The sequence below is a fragment of the Serinus canaria genome, chromosome 3 (assembly GCF_022539315.1).
Source record: "Serinus canaria isolate serCan28SL12 chromosome 3, serCan2020, whole genome shotgun sequence".
Classification (NCBI taxonomy): Eukaryota; Metazoa; Chordata; class Aves; order Passeriformes; family Fringillidae; genus Serinus; species Serinus canaria.
The window spans coordinates 82,265,757-82,288,450 of NC_066316.1; the positions used below are offsets into that span (position 1 = coordinate 82,265,757).

At 40.6% G+C, this 22,694-nt stretch overlaps 1 protein-coding gene across 4 annotated transcripts in view; it reads left to right on the forward strand.

Moving 5' to 3' along the window:
- FILIP1 (filamin A interacting protein 1) overlaps positions 1-22,694 on the forward strand; it is a 102,049-nt gene that overhangs the window by 13,082 nt on the left and 66,273 nt on the right. Inside the window, exon 2 of one of the 4 annotated variants that reach the window (XM_030236045.2) lies at positions 15,093-15,233. The exons of the other annotated variants lie outside the window; for them this stretch is intronic. The gene's annotated coding sequence lies outside the window, so the exon portion shown is untranslated. The remainder of the gene's footprint in view (positions 1-15,092; positions 15,234-22,694) is intronic. 4 annotated transcript variants of the gene reach the window in all.

Here is a 22,694-nt window from a genome sequence, read left to right on the forward strand (position 1 = left end):
AGAGAGAGAGAGACAAAGAAAAGTGAGAAGAAGGCATTGCTCAGTTAGTCCTCCAGAGTAATTCTCAAGAAAATTAATTATATCTGTTCCTTTTTGATTGATGACAGAGTTAAAAAAAAGAAAAACAAATGAATATTTTGCTGTGTTTTCTGATTGTTCGTTTTTGGTTTTGTTTGTTTTGGGGTTTTTTTAGGATTTGCAGTGAAATCCATTAGCTTTTGTTTGGATTTAATATTTTACTACACTTCAAAATACTGCTTTTATTATGGGTCACATCTATCAATATTTAAAGAACAGGAAGACAAGTGGGAGTTTGGAACCATGAAAAAAACCCACCAAAACAACCCAGGAAGGAAAAGGTTACAGTACATTTTACTACAGTATAGACATTAAAACATCTCCCAGAAAAATACTTTGACTGTTTCACTTTGCAGGAGAAAAGTCAACTTTGTGTGAAATCTTTAAATATTCATGGAGCAAGAGCTAGCACTTGGGAAGACCCAAAGCTACATGCAAAGTGATTGAGTTGGTTGACTCCCTGTGACCCAAAATTCACACATTTTTGTACAAATACTCATTTTTGAATCCTACAGACAATTTGTAAAACAGTTTCTGTATTGTATGAATTTAAGACACTGCTGGGCTTTGACAGAAAATTGGGACTTTTGGTAAAAGAAGGCAGAGAAATAAGTTTCTCTAAAATTGTTCTACTTTCCTCCCATAGTACCTCTGACTTCTTGTGATCTTAGTGTGGAGAAAAAAATGTCAGAAATAGGAAAAAGAACTGTTTCTGCAGTTCATATATTCCATTTTCATTTCTGGTTTCTTTTCAACTTTATGCTGAATTTGACCCAAATCTGCTTCAGAGTACTCAAACCCATTCTTTTAGGCAGAATGAATTGTTTACTAGAAGAAATTGCCCAGCATAATTTCAGCTGCAGGCTCTAATCAGGCTGCTGTGCTCCTAGTTCTCCTGTGGTGGGAATCCACACAAGGCAAGCAGCAGGATGGTTGCAAAGCTGTAACACCAGGGGCTGAGAAAAGCACATCCTTGAGCCTTTACAGGTAGTGTGACGGTGTCCTAGCCCTTCTCTAGGGCCCATGGGACCAGATTTATGGCTGGAGAATATTGGTGGTAACCTCATATTCCCATTTTTCTGCAGAAAGAGAACCTAAGCAAACACAAAGCCACCACTGAAAACCACACCTGCCAATACAAATAAATACTACAGTGTCACTATTCTATAAAGAAAGCAGTGAACCTCAGTTTTCTGTGTCAGGTGATGATATTTGATTATGTAGTGTTTGACAGTTCAAGAAATACCTAATATAGGCACTGTTGTGTTATACTGGATCCATTTTCTCTTTGGTGCAACTCCCTTTCCACAGGTTTCTCAAGGAAGGCAAAACTTCTCAGTTCTGTCCTGCAGTTTAGTGGAATCATCTGGTTTCTAACTCTGACAAGTGGCATTTCATCTGTGTGACCCCTCAAATCAAAACACTTTCTTGATGGAAATGAGCCTGCCTGAAACAGCTTGCACTAAAAATGTGCTGTAGTTAATAGGTCAAAACTCCCAAGGACATTGCACAAAAGTCTGGCAGTGTCAGACTGGTTCATCTTAAAAATGCTGTCATAGAGCACTGCAGGCAGGAAAACATAAACTGCAGACATTATATTATTTTTACATATTTTTTGAGTGCTGCCAAAATACATTTGCAGATCAAATACAGAAAAAAAAAAAACTTAGCAAGTTTGGCTGAAATAATAACAAGGAATATTTAGAAATTTCTTAGAGCATGTCTGAGAATGTGCTGTGTATGTCAGCTCACAGATCATGATCATATCCTTTTTTCATGTATTCTCTAAGAAACCACAAAATCAACCAAGAATAAGATAGTGAAAGTCAGAACAGACACCCCTTCTGATGTTTTGACTACAAACAAAAATATATTAATTTATTTCATAAAACCTCTGGTTTTATTTTTAGCATCTTTAAAAATACTTCTTTTAGAACACAGAAGGGAGGGAATGGATTTGTTGATAAACAGTCTTATCAACATTAGGTACATTTTGAGACTCTTCAGTGGATTTCTCTTAAATTTTCTTTGCAAGTCCTTCCTTAAAGTCAAGAAAAAACTGGTAAAAATCAAGGTGTTCCATGAGATGCATTTGACAGATTTCTCTTATCTAGACAATAACTTGAAACTTGATTAATGGTGACACTTGATGGATTTCTCTTCATTAGAAAGTTTGCTTTATTATTGGTAAACTGTATATAATCAACTGGTAATTCACAATAAATGAAAATTTGAAGTATAAATGTGAGCAGATATGAAATGCTCTATCTAAACACTATAATATAACAGTCATGACAATTGATTTACAAATGAAATTTTAGGCTGGGATGTAGAAGAGAACACATACTGCAGAGCAAGCTGATAACAAAGCCCTATCTAAGTTTGCCTGACACTTTTCATTAAAAATCTAGTCTTATATGAAGCCCAGTTGTTTACAGCTTTGCCAAACTTCAGTTGTTCAGGCTGGATGTCTGGCTGAGTCTGAATTGTTTTTGGAAGTTTCAGCTAGAATGCTTTGAGCATTTCCAAGAATTAGTTGAGAGAAAATTCTTGTTTGCCCATGTGAAAACAATCCCATAACCGTTTTGCTGAAGAGCTTTAATGTCTCTGTGTTCCAGAGTGATCTACTGAAATTCAGCCAGGAAACTGCTCTATGGCAGCAAATTGACTTTTGCCTTTCCTGTGAAAATTATGCTGGGCTAAGAGCCACTGAGCAAAGCATTCCACCAAGGATATCTTGTGAAGAGATACCTGGTAGAGATTGGTAACTAGCTTCTCAGAACAGCCCACACATGCTGAAAGCTGTCCCAGTTCCTGCTGTCTCACCTATTGCAGGTGACTAAGGCACATGCCATTTCCCCTCTGTGCACCACTGGCTCTTCCTCTGGTGTTTCAGCTTACAACTCAAAACAAAATGAGGTGAAAGTCCTTGCTTTTTCTGTTTCAACAGTACTTCCTCAGCAGAGCCTATGCCAGGGTGGCAAAAGATGTGTGGTTGGCATGATTGCTCTAGCTGCTAGGGAGGGTCACTGGTGAGGAGCAGCACAGTGATAAGTCCTTTGGTGATATTGTTGTACCTTGTCTGTCAGGATTTCTTTGCCAGCAACAAATATTGGTCATCACTTTTGCCGTGCGATGGAATTCTTGCCTTTCTCTGCCAGGCAGAAAATAATCAACAATCATACTAACACTTTGCCAGGGTAAATATGCTTTTATTAGGAATTTATCTCAATCTTCAGCTGCTTCATATTCAGAATCAGAATTATCTCAGTTTGTGTCTTTCTGTGGTGTAAGATTTGTGCTATTGCACTGTCTGGCATTCACCATTGCCTGAGAAGCAAGGTGGACTTCTCTCTGGGTCCCAGCATCCACCCCAGCTCATCTTCCAGCTGTGAGCTTTGGAAGTGTTCAATCTCCAGTTCCTCTCTAATAGCTGCAACTCTCCAACTTCTCCCATCTGCAAGGTACCACTCTTCCCTGCAGAGCTGTCTTCTCAGTTCTTCCTTTGGATTTGGGCACAGGGCAGGCTCCTAAGGCAACTTGCTCAACCTGCTTTGCTCTTGTAGAAACAGCTATGGCAGCTGCTGTTCCCATATTTTTACCATGCTCACTGTTCCTCTTTTCCCTGCTGCTCTCCTCCAAGGAATTCATTCCATCTGACTGTGCCCTCTGTCTCAGTGTTCCTCACCTGCTTCCCCTCCTCTCCAAAGCCAGGGCTTTGCAGTTCTGCTGCAGTTCTGTAAAGCAAAAATCTCTGTTTCCACTTCTCACAGTTTGAAAGCCACACAGAAACAGTTAAAAATATGTGGGTGACACAAAGCTGGTTCTCTGACCCTCAGCTGCTCATACCTACATTATTAAACATGGACTTCAGAACAGGTTCACTATGTTCAGGCTGCCAAACTCTGGCTTGGTTAATCCCCAAGCAGGGCTAACTCCTGAACCATTCTAGGAAGACTCCTAGTTAGTCCATGCCAAAATTTTGACCAAGCCCTGGCCCTGCTAAATCTCCTAGTTTAGATGTAATCCTCATGTCACATTCACCTGAGCACACCAAGTGCCTGGGATCATCTGAACAATCTCATAAAACATTTCTGCATTATAAAGCTATACTTTATTATTATTGAATCAGACTTCTCTGAGATTACAGCTAGAGAGACTGTTTTCCAAGCATTTTCTAACACTGGAAAATTCTAACATTGGAAAAAATTTTGTGACACATGTTTAAACTTATTTTTTGTGTTAGTTTCTTAGGCATTATTTTAGTACATATCCTCTGTATGCATCTTTTTTTTACTATCTACTTTCCTTTTTCTCTTTTAATTAGATGAGTAAAAACAACACAATTTTAATAAATCTCAGGGATCAGTGTTTCCACCTGAACTACCTTCATTAATGAGCACAGCAGATGATGCTTCAGTCAGATGAGTCTAAGATAATAACACCTCATTGGGTCCTCTTAGTTCCTTATGGACAAACAGTGCTTAGAGCTACAAGCACAATTGGGCATGTGATTTTACAGGACTATCTCCTTTTCAAAAGGCAACATTTAAGCAAGAAAAAAAAATGCCAGTAAGAAAAATGTTAATTTTAACCATATGTGGTTTTGGAGGACTGGTTTTTATTGAACGGCAGTTCAATGAGTAACACAAAAAACTCATACAGGCAATTCTAAGCTCCATCAGGAAAAAAAAAAAAAACAAACCCAAAACTTCTTGATACATCAACAACTAAATGGTAAACAGCCAGCAAGCCAACCAGAAACTCAAAGAACTGCTTTGAGCCCTCGTCTTCAGCAGAATAGAGCACACAACTCTCATGTTTGTGGGAACATCAGGCCTTGCAGGACCTTCTACTCTTCTCCATGCAAAAGTAGAACATTGGAATTTGCAGCTTGTGAGGACTGACCAGATGAATTCCTTGGCCTTCCTCTCCTGTGGAAGGACTGTGGTGGTGCCTTAGAGCCCCAGGAGTCACTCACTCCTGTAAGTGCAACAGAGCCACAGAGGCAGCTCCATCCTGAAATGGTAGCATGAAGCAAAAATTACCACCCATTTTCTTCCATAAGTTTTCAATGCCCTATGTTCAATGCATGTTTTGTTAAAGCTTGAAAAATCACAGTTTTAGAGCAAACCAAGAGACTTTGATCTGCCAACATGCCTTTCAAATCCTTCTCCAAGAGCTGATGAAATGATCTGACATAAAGCAGAGCAGAGGCTGCATTCTTTACAGAGCTTTGAGTGATGCATTTTTTACCAACCCATCCATGAGAAAGGGATTCTTGAACAAAATGGCTAAGTGAAAGAAGAGATAATTTTAAAAATATGCTTAAATGGAATTTTAGTTGCGACATGCACCATGAACATTGCTAATGATTTCAGATATAAGATTGTTCTGCAATTAAGAAGGAACTCACTACACTTTTAAATTGTAGCTCTGAAAACATAATTTATGTTTCCGTTGCTTTTATCTTAAATAGTCTTTTTGGCTTTACAAAAATTTGGATACAGATTGTTTAAAAACTTGCAGCTCCAGCACTAATTCAACAGAACAGTTTCTGAGAAAAACTGTTACATCAATAAATATAAATATCTAAAGATACATAAGATTCAGATCCTCCCTATCCAAGATATTTCACCTTTAATTTTAGGTGCTTGAGGCATTAGCAGAAGCTTAAAAGTGTTGTTGAAAAAGTGCTGTGACATCTGAGCTATGGTATGCAATTTGTTCACATGCCCAGCAACAAGCAACGTGCTCTGCCCTTCCTTTCTGTCCATGGGAAGAGTTGCTTTTGGATTTCATTTAAGGGTGAGGCCAGTACTTTTGAGATAACGTTTTGCAGTTCCCTGCTGTTCTGCTCTTATTTGCAGGCTCATTAGTGACTGTTTTGCAAGAATAGCTTTCACATTTGAACTGCTTAGTAATGGCAATAAATTTTTTGTGGTTTAAGACTAACAAAAGTCAGCTCCAGATACCTGCCGGGTGGTATTATAATTTTTTGTGTACCTCAGCTCAAGATACAGTTGGCTTTTGTTGTTGCAGGGTATGAATTACAGTTTTGCTGCTAAAAATAGAAGTCCTTTGTATTTGTACCAAACAGTTCAATAAACCATCCTTGCTGAGATAACAGTATGCTTTTCATGTCACAACTACAGTGGGACAAAGAAGCCTGCTTTCAAGGGTACCAGCCAAGCCACAGTAATTTAAAATAGCTGAGCATCAAGTCCTTCAGTTTTACTTCCATGTCTTGTCATAAGCAATAAGATGAAGAGAGGGAAGTCGACTGAATTAGTAGTAAGCCACCACTGCTTTTCCCAAAGTGAGGTTCAAGCCTTCTCTGTGTGAACCCCTGAAATTCAATCAGCTGCAAGGAAATCTGCAGCATAATTAGTGGCAGCTGGGGGTTGCATTTGTGCTCCACTCTGGGCAAGCAAACAAACCAACCAACACACAAACCAGCAGCTGAAAACTGCCAGCAGGGGAAAGCAAGTGCATGGCAAGGATTTAAAACTTCCCCAAAGCACTCCTTCTGTCTCCAGCTATTTTCAGTTCAAGAGATTGCCCTAACCTGATGTGGTTTATCTGGCAGCAACCATAAGTGAGTATTTGTGCCAAGAATGTCTCCTCCCAAGTCTTGTTAACTTCTGCATTCGTGGAGAAGGCATTCTGTAATTCTGCTCCTCAGTGTGTGAAGAACCATCCTGTTCTGTTTGTTGGTGGAGACTGCTTCAAAGCCCATGTAAAGCAACAATAATCAGCAAAAGAGAGCAGGTGCCAGAATATGATAGGAGCATAGACTAGTTTTCCAGTAGAACTCTATGGGTTTGAAAGATGTCAGTGTCACTTACCTTTCTGGCTCTCTTCCCAGTCACAGCCAGGATGGAAGACAGTCAGTGCCAGAGCCCTCCAGAGCTCAGATCCCTGAGCTGTGGATGACCAAAGAAAGCCAAAGCAAACGCTCTCTTGCTCCCATCATGCACAGAAATCATCTGATAACTGAGAGATCCTTGAGAACAGATTTTTCCTCCACAGGAAATGAAAACAAACAAACAAAAAAGAAAGCACATAAGCACATGAAATTGTTGTCCAGGGCTCTAAACCTAGAGTTAGTATCATACACTTTCTGATCATCCTTACATTGTTTCTCACTAATATTTCAGAGGAGCACAGAAACTAGCAGTCCTTGCAGAGGCTCTACTATACTTTGACCAGCCACAATAGGGACTTAAAACCTTCAGTGCTGGAGATTTCTTGGTGAAGCTACGTCTTGTTTCTGACATACAAACATGAGCAAAATAATGTGGTCTGTGAGGATTGTATCAGAATTTCTCAGAATAATGTGTAAATCCAGAATCTAGTGTCAGACAGTATATAACTTTTTCTTTTGAATATGGATCAAGTTTTTTTTTCTTAAAATTAGCATAGACATTTTTCTCCTGTAAGAGAAAATATTTCAGAGTATCAGTCTTCTGAAAATTGTTCAGTCTTCATTTACTCATTACAAATTTGCTTCTGAAAGAGTTCAAAGCATGTGGACAGTTTCTGCTCAAATCAAGAAGTAATTTTGCTTGAGACAAAAGTAGCAGTTTAAGGAGGAAACATGGCTGTTTTGATGTGTATGTGTCACATGGAGGCAAATCAGGAACTTGAAAAATGCCTCTCTTCTGATTAAATCCTTAATCATAAATAATGGTGTCATGGTTTAATCCCAACTGGCAGCTCAGCCCCACACAGCCACCCAGCTCCTCCCCACAGTGGGATGGGAAGAGAATCAGAGGAGTAAAAGTGAGGAAATCTGTGGGTTGAAATAGAGAGAATTTAACAGGAAAAGCGAAACTGCACATGCAAGCAAAACAAAACCAGGAATTCATCCACCACTTCCCATGGGCATGGAGGTGTTCAGCCATCCTCAGGAGAGCAGGGCCCCATCATGGGTGTCAGTCACTTGAGAAGACGAATGCCATTGCGCCAAATGTCCCCCCTTTCCCTTCTTCCTCCCCTAGCTTTATATACCAAAGGTGACACCATGTGGTATGAGATGACCCTTTAGCCAGTTGGGGTCACCTGCCCTGGCTGTGTCCCCTGCCGAGTCCTTGTGCACCCCCAGCCTCCTCACTGGTGGGGTGGGGTGAGGAGCAGAAAAGGCCTTGACTCTGTGCAAGTTCTGCTCAGCAGTAAGGAAAACATCCCTGTGTTATCAGCCCTGTTTCCAGTACAAATCCAAAATACAGCCCCATACCAGCTCCTGTGATTACCTCCATCCCAGCCAAACCAGCACAAATAGGAGTAGGGACAGAGGCTATCATGAAAATCACCAGCAATATCAGAGTCCAAAGCAAAACTTTTGATTTGTTTACTTGAGAGAAAAAGTCTTGAAGAGGCATGGAAGAAGGATGTTGAATAGCAAGAGGCTAGAGAAGATGGATGGGTGGATGTTCCGTCACAATATAAGTGAATATGCATCTGATTAAAAAAAAAATTAAAATGAAGAAATGCATGCAAAGTTATGTAAATATATGTCAATTGATTTTAACTGTCTTTGATTAAAGTCAGAAAGTTAGAATGCTTTCAGAAGAATTTTTATATAAGATAGGAAAAGATGTTAGAAGTCAGTAATTCAGGTCCTAAGCCATCCATTAACTGATGACAATGGAGACATGTTTTCCATTCTCCTGGATACTTTCTTCCTCAGTGTCTAATGCTGAATCTTGAGAGCTGAATTCAGCATTGCTCACAAGAAAGTGGTGAGAGATTTTTTACTAACTTTAATGCTGGCTAAGACAGTGAAGTGCTAATAAGCCCAGGAAACCTCAAGCTAGGTTTGTGAAACATCTTAGTTGAGAGTAGAGTGAATCAGAATTTGATATTATTAATTACCATAAGATATGATATTACAGTAATTTTGGGGTATCTTCATAGTAAAATTTGCCTTCACTGAGCCAGTACACATTATATGAAGGTAGCATGCTGGTATTTTCATCAAAGTTTCAAGAGGGAGCTACAGGAAAGTGAAACCAGGTGTAGTACTGTCATGGCTATAGTTTGGTCCCAGTCACGGGGGCTCTCTGCATTTGGAAAGAAGAACTTTTCGTAAATGATTAATTTTTATGTAACTATTTTACTGCTTTTGGTGGAAGTAGATTTTTACGAACTTTTATTTTTACCCAAGAAATTTTCTGCTTTATAGAGTTCATGGGTTTTTACTTCAAGCTCAGCATAAGAAACTTTTAAGCATGAAAAAAAATGAAGTATCTCCAAAACCAGACGACTCTGTTTTTAAAAAGTCTTCCCTCTCATGTGTTCAACCCATGCTATGACCAACATAAATTAGAAACAATCATAATTCTGTTCCCTTGGCTATATCTTTTGGATACCCTCCAACATAAAATGCATTAGCACAAAAATGTTCTTGTCCTTAATTAATTTATAGCTTAGAGCAGAATACCATAAATAACAGTTGAACTTCAGCTGCAAAGGTTTTAAATCCATGGATAAAATATTTCATAAAAATTGTAATAAAGCTTAAACAGTTCTAGATGACAAGTAGAACTAATTATCAATAATCTTAGGAATTTTGGTGGTGGACAACTGAATGTAAAATATTTTTATTTTGTAATACATTTGGGTTCTATTGAATTTATTGTTGTTGTGGGAGAGAAAATTATTTTAAGTTTCATCCCTACCCTGAACAAATACACTTACTAAACTGAACTATTTGGTTAGAGTTGTTGGTTTGGTTTGGTTTGTTTTTAAATAGCTTGAAACATATAAATTATGCTGGCGTATCTTGTTTTGAAGCATGGATGATTGAAGTCTACAGAATCTGCATGAGATATTATAGCTTTATATGGCAACACAGAACTGGAAAGGATCTAATGTGTCATCAAATTTATTGTTATAATATTGTAGGAATCATGTTTTATAATCCCCTTCATACACTTATCAAGTTCCACTGTGACTGCATTTAGGAGTTTTGCTGCTGTTTCTCCAACTGGAAAATTGTTCCCAAATCTCATTGCCCCATGTGAGAACCTGTTTTTGGTCTCTCACATAGGTTGAATTCTGGCCAATCTTTGCCATTGGGTTCCACTGCCAACACTGTCATTTAGTTGAAATGGCTCTCCCATCTCCCTGATGTTTGCCTCTGTGATATATTTATACACAGCAACTGGATCCCCTAACAGCCTTTATTTTGCCAAGTTAAACAAGCCAAGCTCTTCATTCTGTCTTCTCATATGATAGGCTCACCATTACCCTGATCATCCCAGAAGTCCATCTTTGTACCTGGACAAGTCTGAGGTAATGTGCTACAAATGACAAAGTACAACAGTCTTGCATAATAGCACAATAAAAGAAACCATAGCAAACAGAGTAATAATTTCAGGCTTGCAAGGATGTGCTGTGCCAAATATTTAGGAGGTTGAGTAAAGGTTTTGAACCTTCTGAGGGGATCTTCATTAGAATAATGTGGGTCCCCCTGCCTCCCTAAGTTGTTGATTGAAATTGCAGTATGAAAGGTTTTAGGGTTTCAATCAAAAGCTGGGAAATAAATCAAAATTTTTACTTGGTCGAGACCTTCAGCAACCATTGTACGCAGTTCATTAGATTTCTGACAGTGATAATTGAAGAAATGGGTCTGGCATCTTGAAAGGTTCTTTGGTAAAGTTTTGCAATTCATGACTGGGGAAATTCCTATGAACACTGTATAATATGTGATGAACCTTTCCTGGAGAAGGCACCATTGCATTCACATGTTGCCCTTAAGAAATCTCAGTTACAGAGTTCAGAGGGTTGGAATTACCCTGGAATTACCTCTGCAGAGTGCTCCTGTTGGTGTGAGACAATGGAAAGCAGGAGAAAATGTAGGTACAATGGATCCCACTACCTCCCAGGACCACAGTGAAAAGTGTGTTTGGTCAAATCCAGTATCCCCTGGTCTCTTGTGCCATAGCTTCTTGGAGAACTCCAGGAGACTCCTGCCTGCCAGCTATTAAGACTGTGACAGCAATCTTTACTTGTAATCCTTACTGAGTTGATAGCTTAATCAAATTTCAAAGGGAGCTTCAGAGAGAAACTTTTCCCCAGTCATTCTGAGCCTGACATCCCAGTGCTTGGCATCAAGCTCACTGCAGAACAGGATGTCTGTAAATGTAAAGGAGAGGTACTGGGGGAGCATATTTTTTTCTACAGTCCTTCTTTTCTCAGGAATAAACAGTCTGATTTTCTTTTTCTGTCCCGTGGCAGAAGGCAAAAAGAGCTTTTGTAATATACCATAGGAAAAGCAAAGCACAAATTTAAGCTACTACATGCACATATGAAGATCAGTGAAAATGAAAAACTTTTAAAATACTTGAACAAGAGCAAAGGAGAATCCCAGCTGTGAATACAAGCAGTTAAGTAGACAATTAAAGAATTACATGGAGGAGTGGCAGCTTTCTGAAGATTGGGGATGGCAATCCCCTGGGGAACAGAGACCAGCGGGAGACAGCTGGGGACAGCCCCAGGCCTTGGCATCAGGCACATTCCTGGTGATAGGAGGAGCCCAGGATGGGCAGTGGGCCCAGCTTGGTGGCCTCCATGGGCAGGCAGGGCAGGGTTGGGCTGTGTGGGGCTGTGTGCCAATCCTGGGACTGGGGCTGATGTGGGGTCCTGGGTTCTTGGGGCACTGATAATAAACTAAATGGAACTGTAATTCTAACAAATACTCTCATGATAGCAGTGATAGTCAAAGGGTTGATTTAGTAGTGGAAGCTGTCACACAACTCCTGCCCCCATGGTGGCCTGTGGGTTATGGGAAGGAAGTGCCCCTTCCTGCATCCCAGAGCCTTGTCCACTGGTGCTGGTGGGGTGTAGGGTGCTTGACAAAATCAGCTTCATTTTGTGTCCCATTCTGACTAAATGTGCACAGCCAGACCTTCACAGTAGCCCACCAGACTGTCTGCCCAGGACTTGCCCTTCATTGTATGATCCCCAGTGTAGCTGCTGGGGCTTGGAGCTTGGAGTGAAAAGCAGCTTTGAGACCTCTTTGCTTTCCCTGGCTTTTCCTTTGAAAGTCCTGGGAATGGTGGCTTGTAGAGCAATGGGAATATGGGGACTTTCACTGACCCCTTTCATTAGGGCTTCTTGGCAAACTTGCCAAAGAAAACTTCAGCTTTATGCTACATTTGGTTTCCTGATCCATGCTTCACTGGGGGAGAAAGAACATGTGCATGTGAACAAGGAAAGATGAGAGGCTTTCTCCAAAACTAATCTAGAGAGAATCAATAGCTTCTTACTGCTCTGCTGAGAGTAACAAACAAAAATTACTCTGTTTAGTGCGCATGATAAAACTCTCAACAGCTGGAATGGAAAAGGCAGCCCAAAAAGCTGTGATGTTATCTCAGACCTGCTAGGTTTAAGTTGCTCTTGGTGGAAAGTCTGCAACCAAAGCTTTGTCTTTCGTTAGCCTACCAGGGGTTTAGGAGCATTTTGATGCACCTGTGTGATGTCTGTGAGTGAAGTATCAGCTGTACCAGTATTCAGCTCAGCAGCAAAATCTCATGGGCTTCTTAAAACAACACAATGTTGTATAATGGGGAATACTCTAAGTGCTACAGTGATATTCACCTTGACTCTTTCTTTTGCTCACTATATTTACTATGTCATCGCTTATTTAAAATGAAGAAGATATGTGTAGGCATTAATATTTTATTGAGATATTTTAATGCTTAATGAAAAAAAAGCTTTTCCAAAGAGTATACTGTGTCTACCTTATCCTGCTGCTTGGTCAAGTATTAGAGGATGGAAATTACTTAAGTCCTATCTGTGTTCCAGGATGTCTCTTCTTGCTAAGATATAGGTGTTATTACTACACTTGTGAAATTACTTTAAAACAATAAATAAAGGAAAGAAAGTACTCTTAAGTGCCTAATTTAAACAATGTCATCTGTGAAGATGGTTTCTGCAAATCATGAATAATGCCACTTTTGTTTGCTTACAGAACATCAGACTTCAATCTCATTGAGGCTGATGAAAATCCAGAGTAACATCTTTAAACTCAGAAGAGTAAAGGCAAATGAGGTCAGAATTTGACCCACTAAGCCTTGGTCCACCCTTTTTGTATCTTAATAATTAGTATGTGCTTGTTGACAGCAAACTCTCCTTTGTTTCTTACATTGTGTAAACTGCATTGCAAAATCAGCTCTTCATTACAAAAACATGATTCATTTTCTTTTTTAGGTCTAGAAACTTTTAAAGAGAGTAGTCTTGATTCTTCCTCCATTGAAATTAAGGAAAAAGACTCTCACTGAATTTTTTTGAAGGACAAACGTTTCGCATGCCAAAGAATTAATTACTGTAAATCCCATGTGCCTCATACAAGTTATCTCTATTCTGCTTCTTGTGAGTTGTCATGAGAGATATGATTCAGGGCTTGTGGTATAACAGCGTGATAACCTGAATTCTTGCACATGTAGGAAATGTTTTCTACTATTCATAAATAAATAAATAGATAGGCAATTGCTCAATCTTTTCCAAGAAGTAGCTGCTACTCAAGATTGAAGTTCTCTAAGCAAATTTTCTAGAAAATTAAAATACCAGTAAAAAAAACCTTTCTGTAAATTGAAGTTTTTCTTAATATGTATGCACCAATTACAGCTGGTTAAGATTTCATTACTGTATCTCTCCTTATATTGCCCATATTCCAAAAGATCTTGTTCATTCCATGCAGAGCAAGGGAAAAAAGATACAAATTGCAAGCTGATACTCACTATTTTGCAAGAACTCACATACAGTTTGTTAAGAAATAATAGGCAAATGGGTCAAACACTGCTCTGACTGCTACTAAATTAGTGCAGTAGTTTTGCTCTGTTCCTTGAATGGTAATATTAGTTCCTTGTATGACTATTCTGTTATTAGAACTATATAAATTATGTAAATAACAGTCATTTTGTAGAGTTGAACAAAATTGTTACTGTTTTATTTTAAAAAATCACAGCTTCCAAGAACACCATGTTTTCGTTGCCCAGGAAAGACCTCTATGGTCTCACAGCCCTCAGAATCTCTTTGAGTCCTGCCACTGAGCCTGCCTGCATGCAGCACAGACCAATGGGCCCTGGTGTTTCCATGCCAGCTGTGTTTGGAATGCATTTGACCTGCAGAACTTGGCCTATGCCATAACCATGCTGCTCAGAGAGGAGGGTCAGGGCAGAATTCAGGGAGTCCATGATTCTGTTTGTTCAGACAACCCAGTCAAATGCATGGACGAGCTTTATCATCATGAGACCCTGCCTTTGTCCAGTGCGATGGCTCGGATCTCTATATGCCCAGCAACATCCCAACTTTCCTGGAGCAAAACTCCTGGCTCCCTGCATGTCCTCTACATCTCCACAGCATTTGGAGTTGTCACCATGTCCCCAGTCTTCCTTTGTTTTGTGAGAGAAACCATGTCTTGCTGTGCATCAGGTTGGCAGCTCAGCCAGCCGCAGGCATCCTGTGTTCCCCCTGAGCAGGCAGGGCTCTGCAGACCGCCTGCAGTGTCACTGGTACCCTGCTCTCCTGTCACCAAGTTGTGTCACTGCCCTGCACATACTCTGCAGAACTGCTCTACTCAGTGAGGAACCCAGCACATCACCTACCAGCTTTTTCCTTCCCCCATTAGGACTGCTTTTTTTGGGATGGAGGGGTTTCTTGGTGTCGATTGCCAAATTACAGCAGAAGGCTCTGACTTGTGGTACAGCTCTTTGGAGGCAAAGGGAGTCTGAGGTTTCACCACCCAGTTGCTGTATCAGTCCTACAAATGCCTCACCTTGTGTATCCTGGATTCTGCAGGACACTGTGCACTGTCATGGCTTTGGAAACACAAGGATAAAGCCAACAGGAGTCTCTAAATAAAAACTATAAGTATTTTCAAGCCACTTAAGGTCTGGAAGCCTGTGTTTTCTAGCTGGCCTGCAGGCTGGCTGGCAGACAGAGCAGAACATGCTGCTTCTCTCTTTGTCCTGGCATGTGGCTCCTGAGCCTTATCTCTTCTCCAGGGAGCAGCAGGGACCCCAGTCAGCCCCAGGTGGGAGCAGCAGAGCGATGGCACAGGGACACCTCTACCCTCGACTCCCTCCTCCCCACTCTGGACCCAGATTCTAGTGAAGGCCCTGCCCTGGGAGCATCCCTGGACACAGGTATTCCTGCACACCACGGGCTGTTTTGCTGACACAGCTCACAGGTGGAGCCACACTCCTAAATAAATTACATTCAGGACATGCTGTTGCAATAGCATGGCTGGAAAGCAATACCTGAGCTTTCTGCAGGTGTCAGCTCCAGGAGGTAACCAAAATGACTTATTTCAAACCAAGTGAACACGTGAACATGAAAGCCAAGGGTTTCTCAAAGGCTCATCTGAATTGCAGAGCTGTTAAAGCCCTTGGGGACTGTTGACAATTCCCAAGGACATCCTCAATGCACATTCTTTTCTCTGAATTTTTTTAGCATAATGAGTTAAAAATAAGCATCCTGAGTTAAGGACTTAGTGTTACAAGGAACTCTGCAGCAGGCACCATGGAATCCTGTGACCATATTACATGTCTTACAATATTCATCTTGGATTTTTCCTGTCTTTTAAAAGCCCCATTGCTGGTATCACATTGGTTATACAGCATTCTTGATTTCCAGTTTTAAAGTTCCTCAAGGTGCTAGAACATACTTTGGAACTGTGAACCCAGCTCAGAAACTGGAAGGCAAACACTAAATTATTTTGTAAAAATTTCACTGCTTTAAGCCCAATATCATATAATATTTTTAAATGTCTGAGTCATTTGGAAAGCTTGAGACTGTCTGTATTAATTATGGCCCCAGAAGATCTATCCCAACAGTCAGAAAGCAACTCCATTTGTAGTCAAGGATTGCAAACACAATCTTCCTGGAACTGAAAGTTGCACATTGTGCAATTTTTATGGCTTGCATAGCTTTTCTATTTTTAGTTGTTTCAAACCTGCAATACATCACATAATCCTCCTTAAACTGTCATCCATAATGCTAATTGAGGCTAACTTGGCATAACCGATTCGCTTTCTTAAATTTATGTAGTTACTGTTTTATCTAACAATGTTACACAAACAAAACTTTATTTTTCTCTGATATAAAATTGATGTGAGTACAAACTGGTAACGATGTGTTTCTAGTTATGGACTTCAAAACAGTTAACAAAAAAAAAAAAATTGCTCCCCCTCCCAGTATTTTCTTTCTTTCTTTTAAAAATATGCATGTGTTTTAAAGTCCAACAACTGTTCCATTATTTCAGCAAGACATTTATTTAATATTTGCCTCTATAGACATTAGGAAAAGTTTCTCTGAGGTTTGAGAAAGACTAATATAATGGCACTTCTCAGCTTTTTTGAATACACAAAGAGAAAAACAATTTTCAGGGTTTTTTCCTTTCTACAAATGCATCTTCAAGGTATAAGAGAACAGTCAGTGGCAAGTCTTTACACAGAGCTCCCCAACCTTGTTCTTGCTTACTTACATAGTTGTTTGGCTACCTGCAGAAATCCTTTGCAAGACCCTGTGTAACACCATGGCTGAGCAGAGGACAGGGGAACTTGCAACACCAGTTCATGACTTTTGTACCATAATCCTAAGTGTTGTGTTCTGCCAGTATTTTTATTTTCTAGGTTTTCCTATCCCTTTGATTGTAATCCTTTGTCTTTGACATGTATGCTTATCTAACAAGTCCAAGGTTTGTCAAATTCTTAGTGTTTGCTGCTTCCACAGGGTGAATTCTAGTGCCTGGAAATCCAGTGCTGCAGCCAAGTCATCCCACAACACTGGGATGTGCTGCTGAGAACTTTTCCATGCAGGCCTTTGGTTTTTCTTGATGGCAAAAAAGTAATAGCAGTACCAGTAAGTAGAATCAGAATAAAGATAATTTTTTGTAAGCTTGACAGCCACCTTAGGCTGAGCTTGTGGCCATCTGCCAGCTGTACAGAGTTTCTCTAAACTCTCTGGCCATTTCATAGCAGGGTGGTTTTGCAGGCCTAGAATTCACTGACAAACTGCTGATTGACTTTTTAATTGTTTGGTTTTGAATTTATGGGGGGTTTTTTGGTTTTTTTTTTTCAGTCACTGGTATTGTGCAGGATGAATTGAAAAGATGGATACCATGTTTCTGAATTTACTTTCATTAAATGAGTTGCATAATTTAATATAGAGGCATAGGGTGTATGTATTCCTCAAATTCCCTTTCATTTAGCAGAGTCTTTCAGGTTTAAATGTATGACATATTCTTAATTAGTAAAAGTAAGGAAATATTTATTCAACATGGGGATTTAATTCTAACTTTTCTGAAAGCCTTGGGAAATATTTTCAGTATATATACAGTGGAGGCTCAGCTGTTTAGTTTGAGCTTGCTTTTTTGGCACAGCTGTGCTTAGCAGTTGGCTATTGGATGCTCTGGAGAGCTGACCTCTAACTTTGGTCTGGGCAGGTCTGTAAAACCCCTCTTACCTCTGAGATTCATGCAGTCTGCCTGTGGACAAATGCAGATAAGGAGAAGCTCTTATCTGTAGTGAATAGCACCACATTTAGCAGTGGCAGAGAGAGCTCACTCAGACACTTTCACTGGGCATCTAAAGCTGAGTGAGGGAGTAAAACAGTAAATGGAATGTGAAACGCAAAACAGTAAATGAAATCCTGTTTCTTAAGATAAGTAAGTACAGCACCTTGAATATGACAAGAGGTGGATTTGCTTCCTCAAAGGAGGAAAACTGGCTAATCTTCCCTTTCCCAGCCACAGCTTGGTCCAGCTTGGGCACAGCAGAGCCAAGACATGACAGAGCTGCCAGCAGCAACAGCACCAGGTCCTTGCCAAGGCCCCGGGTCCACCACACAGGAGAAGCAGCTCCAAGTAATTTCTCAGTCACCTAAATCTCCTTGAAGGCAAATGAAATATATTTAAGGAAACAAATAAGGAATGCTGAGACACTACATAACTGCAGGGTCAGACAGCTTTTCACTAAATAAAGAAAACCAGTAATGTACTTATATGCTGCTTTCTTACCTGACCTACTAATAATATGCAATCTGCATTTATACCTCTCACTCTCTCTTTTTTTTTTTTTTTTTTGGATGGTGACCAATATTTTGTGAAATGTCAAATCACTCTTGAAAATTTGTATTCCAAAACCCAGTGTTGCCTTAATATTTAGAGACATCCCACCAATTTCCTTCAGCGACAGAGATCCCCACTGCTTTTCTGTCATTCAGCTCCTCATATGAAATAGGAACTTGAAAGTTTTATGATTAATTTTTTTTTCAGATTTTTCATCAATAAAAATAAGTTTCTAGTTTCACCTTCCCTAACTGAAAGAAACCTGATGTAGATCCATTTTTATTGCTCTTTCTTAAATTAGCTGTTTTGTACAATTACAGCCAAATTCTCCCCACTCTTCCTCCTAAGAAAAGAGTTTAGTAAGAGAGGTTGTAGCTGGAGTACCAAATGAGCTCATTTCCAAGTTAGGGAGCTCAGTAAGGGTCACCTATTGACTCTTTTCACCTATTTCTTCACAGTATTTTTAGAAATACTGTGCTCTCTGCCCCTCTCAGGCAGAAGTGTGCCTGCAGCAGAGGTCTGATGCCTTGTAGAAAACCCGTCCCAACAGCACAAAGCCACTTCAGTTTGTGACTTCATTAATACAAAATTGGTTATAGCAGAGACTGTGAGGGGCAGACACAGTCCCACAGCCTCTGCCATGTCCTAACACTTGCCACCAAGTGTGGCACTGTGTCAGATGCTGATAACGAGGTGCCAAATACCTGCTATTGCCTCCCCACCCATCAGCAAAATCGGCCTTTGTGATGATGCATTTCTGGATCCAGCCCCAGCTTAGCAGTCAGTTCACTGATGTGCCCAAATTTAGGGCTGACTCAGAGGGGCAAAACTGGGACCTCCAGCCATGAACTCTCACAGGGAGACTGGACCAACACCACCCTCTACCCAGCACCTTTTACCATGGGAGGAAATGCAGGGGATGCTTTCCCTGATAAATAGGAGCTTTAGCAGTGGTCACTGGAACTGCCTGACTGAGGAGAAGGAGGACAGACCTGCAGCCCTCAGAGAGCTCAGACTCCATTTCAAAGACACTGCAGATTATGGATGGAACCTAAACTTCTGCCTAAGTCACACAAGCATTATGAATTTATACCAGTGCAGACAACTTTAACATCACACAGGCTTGTAAAGCACCCACTCCATTTGCTGGATCTCTTTTTAATATCTTTCCATGGCTCTGAACTGAAATTACTTTCTAAGAAAAGCAGCTGAGAAAGTTTTTCTCTATCCTTCCTAGTAAAAAAAAAAAAAAAAAAGAAAAGAAAATTAAACCTTTTTAATGAAGTTAAGAAAGGTTGGGTGTTTGGCTAGTTGCAACAAGACAAACACAATTAACTTATATTTTATCCCTGATGAAATTGGATTTTAAGATGTCACAGACATTAAAGAATCTGGCAACAGGTAATCCTAGTAATGCTAATGCAAGACCAAGGCCATGCAGAAATATTTATTTGCTTCTTCCTTCTCCTTTCCTCCCTTACTCAAAGTAACTATGCTGTATTTTCAGCTTGGCCTGAATTTTTGCTCTGAATTAAAAGGCCAGGTGAAGATTTAAGCAGATTAACATTAAAAGGCAGTTAAAAAACCCATTAAAACCAGCTCAACCTGTACATGCAGGATAACTCTTTAACTTCATTCTTTTCAAGTGAAGAAATTGTTGTCTAGGGATTTTGAAACCATGACGTTAGAAGAGGCATGCAAATAAAGTTCCTAAAAATGAAAACTATTCAAGTGGCTGAGGCCATTCTCAACGCCCAGGTGAGGTATCTGCAGGTTTTTGTGCTGCTCCCTGTCAGCAGTGTGAGACATTTTTAAAATCATTTAGGCTGACATTTACTACTCTACTTTCTGTGCCACAAGTTCTGAAGTCAGTGGAAAGCCTGCAGGATTACAGGGAAATGATGACAGTCACTGGGCTGGCACTGCCAGGAATGAAGTAAGACTCTCCTTTCCTTTTACCTCTTTGCAAACAGTAATGACAAGTGAAGGCCAGGGCTTTCAATAAGGCAAGGGCCACTCTGGAGCCTCACAGTGTCCCCTTATCAGTGACATAAAGAGCTCAAAGTTTGTGCCACCAAGCCCAGCAAAAGCCAGGATAAGCCTGGTGTGAAGTGGGGATGTTGAGCAACCTCTCTCTGTGCTTCAGCTTCTCTGTCTCTTCCTGCTCTTGCTGAACCTCTCTATCACCAAAAAATCCCTCAGTAGCAACTTAAAAATATGCCCCTAGGATAAGTACTAGAGTTCTGCATGCTTTGACCTAACTTGAAAAATTCGGGTTTTTTTCTCTTTTCCCACCACCCACTGCTTATTTTCCCTCTCCAGACTGTGTATTTATGGTGAGTTGCACTTTCCCTTAGCACGGCTGATTAGTTTTCCATTTCCTTTGTTTGTAAAGGCTGTGGAAAGGAAAGGTTGTAAATTAAACAGTGAGGGGGCATGAGCACAGGTACTGGAAGGTGAATGTTTGTACTCTTGCTGCATTCTTGCAGTGGTCCTTGGCACACTTCTGGCCAGGCCACTTAACACCCTCCCGACCCATCTGAGAGCACGATTCAGGAATCAGCCTGGGCTAGGAGCAATTCCCAGTGGGCAGTGTGGATGCAGCCAACATGTTATGGATGCTAAGAGGGCTTAAGAGCCTGAAGCATTTTCCAGGACAGCTGGCCTCACAGCCAGAGAGGAGTCCTGGGCATGGTTAATCTCCAGTATATGTGTAGCCAGAGAATTTATTTTTTTCTCCAATAGGAAAAATATTGTTGTCAAACCACCAAAATTGATAGTGAAACCCAAGGGCAGGTTTAGTATCAGAGACTATTTTAACTCCTTGTTTTGAAACCAATTAAGCTTCACAGAGGAGGAACATTTTGGGAGGTGGAAGGTAGCCCAGTTTAATGGAGGGGGTTAAATTCACATCTCACCAGATGACAAGGCATTCATGTGCAAGCTGGTACTCTGTGTCTATCAACAACTGAAACTTCCTACAAAGGAGTCACTGACAGAGATTTGGAACTTGCTCCCTGCTTTGGACAGTTGAAATTTGAGATGCTGCAGATGGCTTTTTTTACACTGCTGTCTCTTGGAGACTATATTTGTAGAAGATACAGGTCCTCTGTCTAATTTTTTTCCCCTTGCCATAAAATCTATAAGGGTATCTACATTGTGATTAATTTTTGTATTTTTTTTTTAAACAAGAGAAAGATAAATTAGTCACATGTAAAACGTAGCTATAGCTTGCTCTTTCAGCAAAATCAGAGCTGTGCAAATTATGGCTACTGAAAAGAAGACAGATTCAAGATCCACATCAGGTCAGAAAGAGACAGCAAAATGTTTACCTCCACCCAAAGCTTAGAGTTTGCTTTTGGGACATTAATCTTTTTGTCTCATCTCATAGCTGTTAAAAATACAAGTTAATTGGGAAATAAAAAGTAACTTTTCAAAGTGAAAAGTTGAAACTTATTTTGTAGAAAGCTAAGGGCTTCCTCATTTCCTAATTGTATTTGCTATTTGCCCCATGGTTCATTACTAGGTTAAAGCAGGCTTGCAAGGCTTTAGTTTCCATGCTATATTACTCAGTGATATATAATTTTTAAGTATTTTGATTGGTCATAGAGAGGATACAAACAAGGCAAGACCTGTGACGATTTTCAACCTCCTCCTGTTTACTGCTGCTTTCAGCAGTTTTCTCCCACCTTGGCTGGGGACTCTGCACTGTTATAGGAGCAGTGGTCTTTAGGAACTACTTACTAGAGATACCAGAGTGTTGTTCCTATGTCCACAGTGTATTCCACCGTGTGGGTTATCAGCCTGATCCTATGCTGCCAGCAAAAAGAAATGACCAGTGCTTACCTAACCCCAGAGATTTCCCAACTGCAGGAGTGAAAAACCTTTGGTAGACCAGCTAATCTGCATCACCTCCCTTACCATTCTCCAGGCATGTTCTGGCTGTCAGGTGATAAAACAAATGTTTAGGAGGTTTGGACTGGAGCTAATGGTGACACTGCTAGCGTTGTCTTCATGTGAAGCTCACAGTTTGATTTGAAATGGGTTAACTCAAGAGAGCAGAAAGCTGTAAAACAATATGAGAGGAATCATGACAGGGCACAGCGCTCAATCCAGCGCTCTGAGAGTGGCTGTGTCTCAGGACAGCCTTCCCCAGCTGGGTGCAAGGCCCCAGAAAGCAGCTGCATTACTTTCCTCCAAAGACTCATTTTCCTTCAAATCAGAGGTATTCCTGGCCATGGGGCACCCAGGAATGATTCTCCCACCCCTCCCAGCTCAGCTGAAATGGGCTAGGAAGGCTGCAGGGCGGGCACTTGGCACTGCTGCCACCCTCCTTGCCTCTGGCTCGTCCCTTTCAGCCTCGGGGCCACTCCAGAGAATAAATGTCTCAGCCCTCATCAGACCTTGCAGCGTGTTTGTCTGGTGGTGTCAGCTACTTGAACTGTCTCCTCTGTGACTCCTGTTTGTACTTTCTGGCAGCTGGGAAGCACAGTAATCAAAACATGGGTAGGGTGATACATAAAAGTTTATTTTTTTG